The following is a 7,681-nucleotide window of genomic DNA, read 5'->3' on the forward strand; positions in this document are numbered from 1 at the left end:
TATTAAGAACGAGGTGAGTATAAGAGATGACTGGGTGGCTGAGGTCAGAGCTGCCACTGATAAGGTAGCCGTCCATGATTAAATTGGGGTTGCAAGTGTAGAGAGATGATGATTTTCCACCTGATAGGCAATGGCTGCACGTGAAAAAAATCATTACATTGCACCTTACTATGTCATTTATTTCGATTCAAAGCTTTCGTGACTGCAGGGATTCATCTTCTTGTTTCTTTCGGTAAAGTCACGTAGAAGGGAAGTAATAAAATAATACAAATAAAACATAATAAATCAAATAATTATTTGAAAAATAAAACATAATAAAATCAAATAATTATTTGATTTTATTATGTTTTATTTTTATTATTATTTTATTACTTCCCTTCTACGTGACTATGTCATTTATGTCGCTAAATTCCAGCTCTGAGAATTTTCAATATAAATGTTACTTTCCTGTGACAAACATAACTCTCTGTAGCATGGTACGTGATCAGAGATCACTTAGAGGGATCAGAGATCACTTAGAGGGATCAGAGGTCACTTAGAGGGATCAGAGGTCACTTAGAGGGATCAGAGGTCACTTAGAGGGATCAGAGGTCACTTAGAGGGATCAGAGGTCACTTAGAGGGATCAGAGGTCACTTAGAGGGATCAGAGGTCACTTAGAGGGATCAGAGGTCACTTAGAGGGATCAGAGGTCACTTAGAGGGATCAGAGGTCACTTAGAGGGATCAGAGGTCACTTAGAGGGATCAGAGGTCACTTAGAGGGATCAGAGACTTAGAGGGATCAGAGATCACTTAGAGGGATCAGAGGTCACTTAGAGGGATCAGAGGTCACTTAGAGGGATCAGAGGTCACTTAGAGGGATCAGAGGTCACTTAGAGGGATCAGAGGTCACTTAGAGGGATCAGAGATCACTTAGAGGGATCAGAGGTCACTTAGAGGGATCAGAGGTCACTTAGAGGGATCAGAGGTCACTTAGAGGGATCAGAGGTCACTTAGAGGGATCAGAGGTCACTTAGAGGGATCAGAGTCACTTAGAGGGATCAGAGGTCACTTAGAGGGATCAGAGGTCACTTAGAGGGATCAGAGGTCACTTAGAGGGATCAGAGGTCACTTAGAGGGATCAGAGATCACTTAGAGGGATCAGAGGTCACTTAGAGGGATCAGAGGTCACTTAGAGGGATCAGAGATCACTTAGAGGGATCAGAGGTCACTTAGAGGGATCAGAGGTCACTTAGAGGGATCAGAGGTCACTTAGAGGGATCAGAGGTCACTTAGAGGGATCAGAGGTCACTTAGAGGGATCAGAGATCACTTAGAGGGATCAGAGATCACTTAGAGGGATCAGAGATCACTTAGAGGGATCAGAGGTCACTTAGAGGGATCAGAGGTCACTTAGAGGGATCAGAGATCACTTAGAGGGATCAGAGGTCACTTAGAGGGATCAGAGATCACTTAGAGGGATCAGAGATCACTTAGAGGGATCAGAGGTCACTTAGAGGGATCAGAGATCACTTAGAGGGATCAGAGATCACTTAGAGGGATCAGAGGTCACTTAGAGGGATCAGAGGTCACTTAGAGGGATCAGAGATCACTTAGAGGGATCAGAGATCACTTAGAGGGATCAGAGGTCACTTAGAGGGATCAGAGGTCACTTAGAGGGATCAGAGATCACTTAGAGGGATCAGAGGTCACTTAGAGGGATCAGAGATCACTTAGAGGGATCAGAGATCACTTAGAGGGATCAGAGGTCACTTAGAGGGATCAGAGGTCACTTAGAGGGATCAGAGATCACTTAGAGGGATCAGAGGTCACTTAGAGGGATCAGAGGTCACTTAGAGGGATCAGAGATCACTTAGAGGGATCAGAGATCTTAGAGGGATCAGAGATCACTTAGAGGGATCAGAGATCACTTAGAGGGATCAGAGATCACTTAGAGGGATCAGAGATCACTTAGAGGGATCAGAGATCACTTAGAGGGATCAGAGATCACTTAGAGGGATCAGAGGTCACTTAGAGGGATCAGAGGTCACTTAGAGGGATCAGAGGTCACTTAGAGGGATCAGAGATCACTTAGAGGGATCAGAGATCACTTAGAGGGATCAGAGATCACTTAGAGGGATCAGAGATCACTTAGAGGGATCAGAGATCACTTAGAGGGATCAGAGCACTTAGAGGGATCAGAGATCACTTAGAGGGATCAGAGATCACTTAGAGGGATCAGAGGTCACTTAGAGGGATCAGAGATCACTTAGAGGGATCAGAGATCACTTAGAGGGATCAGAGATCACTTAGAGGGATCAGAGATCACTTAGAGGGATCAGAGATCACTTAGAGGGATCAGAGATCACTTAGAGGGATCAGAGATCACTTAGAGGGATCAGAGATCACTTAGAGGGATCAGAGATCACTTAGAGGGATCAGAGATCACTTAGAGGGATCAGAGATCACTTAGAGGGATCAGAGATCACTTAGAGGGATCAGAGATCACTTAGAGGGATCAGAGATCACTTAGAGGGATCAGAGATCACTTAGAGGGATCAGAGATCACTTAGAGGGATCAGAGATCACTTAGAGGGATCAGAGATCACTTAGAGGGATCAGAGATCACTTAGAGGGATCAGAGATCACTTAGAGGGATCAGAGATCACTTAGAGGGATCAGAGATCACTTAGAGGGATCAGAGATCACTTAGAGGGATCAGAGATCACTTAGAGGGATCAGAGATCACTTAGAGGGATCAGAGATCACTTAGAGGGATCAGAGGTCACTTAGAGGGATCAGAGGTCACTTAGAGGGATCAGAGGTCACTTAGAGGGATCAGAGATCACTTAGAGGGATCAGAGGTCACTTAGAGGGATCAGAGATCACTTAGAGGGATCAGAGATCACTTAGAGGGATCAGAGATCACTTAGAGGGATCAGAGATCACTTAGAGGGATCAGAGGTCACTTAGAGGGATCAGAGGTCACTTAGAGGGATCAGAGGTCACTTAGAGGGATCAGAGATCACTTAGAGGGATCAGAGGTCACTTAGAGGGATCAGATCACTTAGAGGGATCAGAGGTCACTTAGAGGGATCAGAGATCACTTAGAGGGATCAGAGATCACTTAGAGGGATCAGAGGTCACTTAGAGGGATCAGAGGTCACTTAGAGGGATCAGAGATCACTTAGAGGGATCAGAGATCACTTAGAGGGATCAGAGGTCACTTAGAGGGATCAGAGATCACTTAGAGGGATCAGAGGTCACTTAGAGGGATCAGAGGTCACTTAGAGGGATCAGAGATCACTTAGAGGGATCAGAGGTCACTTAGAGGGATCAGATCACTTAGAGGGATCAGAGATCACTTAGAGGGATCAGAGATCACTTAAGGGATCAGAGATCACTTAGAGGGATCAGAGGTCACTTAGAGGGATCAGAGGTCACTTAGAGGGATCAGAGATCACTTAGAGGGATCAGAGATCACTTAGAGGGATCAGAGATCACTTAGAGGGATCAGAGATCACTTAGAGGGATCAGAGATCACTTAGAGGGATCAGAGATCACTTAGAGGGATCAGAGATCACTTAGAGGGATCAGAGATCACTTAGAGGGATCAGAGATCACTTAGAGGGATCAGAGATCACTTAGAGGGATCAGAGATCACTTAGAGGGATCAGAGATCACTTAGAGGGATCAGAGATCACTTAGAGGGATCAGAGATCACTTAGAGGGATCAGAGATCACTTAGAGGGATCAGAGATCACTTAGAGGGATCAGAGATCACTTAGAGGGATCAGAGATCACTTAGAGGGATCAGAGATCACTTAGAGGGATCAGAGATCACTTAGAGGGATCAGAGATCACTTAGAGGGATCAGAGGTCACTTAGAGGGATCAGAGATCACTTAGAGGGATCAGAGATCACTTAGAGGGATCAGAGATCACTTAGAGGGATCAGAGATCACTTAGAGGGATCAGAGATCACTTAGAGGGATCAGAGATCACTTAGAGGGATCAGAGATCACTTAGAGGGATCAGAGATCACTTAGAGGGATCAGAGATCACTTAGAGGGATCAGAGATCACTTAGAGGGATCAGAGATCACTTAGAGGGATCAGAGATCACTTAGAGGGATCAGAGATCACTTAGAGGGATCAGAGATCACTTAGAGGGATCAGAGATCACTTAGAGGGATCAGAGATCACTTAGAGGGATCAGAGGTCACTTAGAGGGATCAGAGATCACTTAGAGGGATCAGAGATCACTTAGAGGGATCAGAGGTCACTTAGAGGGATCAGAGATCACTTAGAGGGATCAGAGATCACTTAGAGGGATCAGAGATCACTTAGAGGGATCAGAGATCACTTAGAGGGATCAGAGGTCACTTAGAGGGATCAGAGATCACTTAGAGGGATCAGAGATCACTTAGAGGGATCAGAGGTCACTTAGAGGGATCAGAGATCACTTAGAGGGATCAGAGGTCACTTAGAGGGATCAGAGATCACTTAGAGGGATCAGAGATCACTTAGAGGGATCAGAGATCACTTAGAGGGATCAGAGATCACTTAGAGGGATCAGAGGTCACTTAGAGGGATCAGAGGTCACTTAGAGGGATCAGAGGTCACTTAGAGGGATCAGAGATCACTTAGAGGGATCAGAGGTCACTTAGAGGGATCAGAGGTCACTTAGAGGGATCAGAGATCACTTAGAGGGATCAGAGATCACTTAGAGGGATCAGAGATCACTTAGAGGGATCAGAGATCACTTAGAGGGATCAGAGATCACTTAGAGGGATCAGAGATCACTTAGAGGGATCAGAGATCACTTAGAGGGATCAGAGGTCACTTAGAGGGATCAGAGATCACTTAGAGGGATCAGAGATCACTTAGAGGGATCAGAGATCACTTAGAGGGATCAGAGATCACTTAGAGGGATCAGAGATCACTTAGAGGGATCAGAGATCACTTAGAGGGATCAGAGATCACTTAGAGGGATCAGAGATCACTTAGAGGGATCAGAGATCACTTAGAGGGATCAGAGATCACTTAGAGGGATCAGAGATCACTTAGAGGGATCAGAGATCACTTAGAGGGATCAGAGATCACTTAGAGGGATCAGAGATCACTTAGAGGGATCAGAGATCACTTAGAGGGATCAGAGATCACTTAGAGGGATCAGAGATCACTTAGAGGGATCAGAGATCACTTAGAGGGATCAGAGATCACTTAGAGGGATCAGAGATCACTTAGAGGGATCAGAGATCACTTAGAGGGATCAGAGATCACTTAGAGGGATCAGAGATCACTTAGAGGGATCAGAGATCACTTAGAGGGATCAGAGATCACTTAGAGGGATCAGAGATCACTTAGAGGGATCAGAGATCACTTAGAGGGATCAGAGATCACTTAGAGGGATCAGAGATCACTTAGAGGGATCAGAGATCACTTAGAGGGATCAGAGATCACTTAGAGGGATCAGAGGTCACTTAGAGGGATCAGAGATCACTTAGAGGGATCAGAGGTCACTTAGAGGGATCAGAGGTCACTTAGAGGGATCAGAGATCACTTAGAGGGATCAGAGATCACTTAGAGGGATCAGAGATCACTTAGAGGGATCAGAGATCACTTAGAGGGATCAGAGATCACTTAGAGGGATCAGAGGTCACTTAGAGGGATCAGAGGTCACTTAGAGGGATCAGATCACTTAGAGGGATCAGAGGTCACTTAGAGGGATCAGAGGTCACTTAGAGGGATCAGAGATCACTTAGAGGGATCAGAGGTCACTTAGAGGGATCAGAGATCACTTAGAGGGATCAGAGATCACTTAGAGGGATCAGAGGTCACTTAGAGGGATCAGAGATCACTTAGAGGGATCAGAGGTCACTTAGAGGGATCAGAGGTCACTTAGAGGGATCAGAGATCACTTAGAGGGATCAGAGATCACTTAGAGGGATCAGAGATCACTTAGAGGGATCAGAGATCACTTAGAGGGATCAGAGGTCACTTAGAGGGATCAGAGATCACTTAGAGGGATCAGAGGTCACTTAGAGGGATCAGAGGTCACTTAGAGGGATCAGAGATCACTTAGAGGGATCAGAGGTCACTTAGAGGGATCAGAGATCACTTAGAGGGATCAGAGGTCACTTAGAGGGATCAGAGATCACTTAGAGGGATCAGAGATCACTTAGAGGGATCAGAGGTCACTTAGAGGGATCAGAGATCACTTAGAGGGATCAGAGATCACTTAGAGGGATCAGAGATCACTTAGAGGGATCAGAGATCACTTAGAGGGATCAGAGGTCACTTAGAGGGATCAGAGGTCACTTAGAGGGATCAGAGATCACTTAGAGGGATCAGAGGTCACTTAGAGGGATCAGAGATCACTTAGAGGGATCAGAGGTCACTTAGAGGGATCAGAGGTCACTTAGAGGGATCAGAGGTGGCTCTGTGATCGTAGTACACGATATCGCTTCTACAGGGCTGTTCTCTAACGCAAGTGAATCGTACTGCTCTGCAAGATATAATTAAAAGGGGTTTTCGCCTTTTTTCTGGCAATAAAACTGAAACCTTTTTACAAGGATTTATGTCTGCATTAACCACAATACTTGCAGTCAACATGCAAACAAAAACATACTATGATAATATATGCATTGTCCTTGAAACTAATTGGTCCACACCAAGTTTTTTGTTTGCATTTTGACTGCAAGTATTGTGGTTAATGCAGACATGAATCCTCGTAAAAAGGTTTCAATTTTGTTGCCAGAAAAAAGGGGAAAAACCCTATTATTATATTTTGATACTGGCAAAGGAGGTCTAATGATGATGCTCTGCAAGAGTTCGGAAGGGCTTTTTCGTCTCATGCCATGACTTCGATTGCTCATAAGGTGTATATATGGGAAATTGAAGACAAGCGACTGCGCTATTGTGGCCATGAAACACAAACTAGAGTAAACCAATGTAGCCTGCGATCCTTCAACGGAGAAATAGCAAAGCTACCAAGAACTCTCTTGAAGCCCTCTCGTGCCAAGCAGTCCCTCAACATTGCCAATTATCTCCTGAACATATTGCCATAGGCAAGAACAGAATTGGGGGGGAAAACAGCTAAAAAACACCAGGTGAGGGACTGTTGGGATGTAACTATTTCAGCTGTTGTCGTTTTTGCTGTTTGCTTTTCTCCATCCAAACTCTGAAACTGAACAGTGTATCCACTCATGAATAACTAGGCGATTGCCCACGATTATGTACACATTACGTAGGGGCTTAAAGAGATCGACCTTGAGGAAGAATTCTACTCGTAGATAACCTTTCAGGTTGCATAGGTAGATTGTCATTCAATACTAGCAGGCTCCGAACTAAAATAAAATTCAAACGTATATATCGTCTACAACTCTAAACAAAAACAGAAAGACATTTAAATTCGGCCCCAAAGTTTGCACAAGAAGACGGAAGGAATAAACTCAGGAATATGACGTCTGCAGGCGGTGGACGCGGCGACTAACATTGCGCATATCAAACTAAAAATAACAAAACAAAAACACGAGCGGGGCACATCCGAGCACGAACACCGCTGCAACCCCCCCCCCCCTACATCCGACGGCCGAGGAACACAACGCATCTGTACATTGTGCATTTTCCCACCGACTGTCAAAACAATACGAGCTGTCCATTCCACACCCATCCAGCGTGATGGGTACCGTGGCCTAGC

This window comes from Lethenteron reissneri, unplaced genomic scaffold (assembly GCF_015708825.2).
Source record: "Lethenteron reissneri isolate LAM-NWPU_2019-01 unplaced genomic scaffold, ASM1570882v1 scaffold_1016, whole genome shotgun sequence".
Classification (NCBI taxonomy): Eukaryota; Metazoa; Chordata; class Hyperoartia; order Petromyzontiformes; family Petromyzontidae; genus Lethenteron; species Lethenteron reissneri.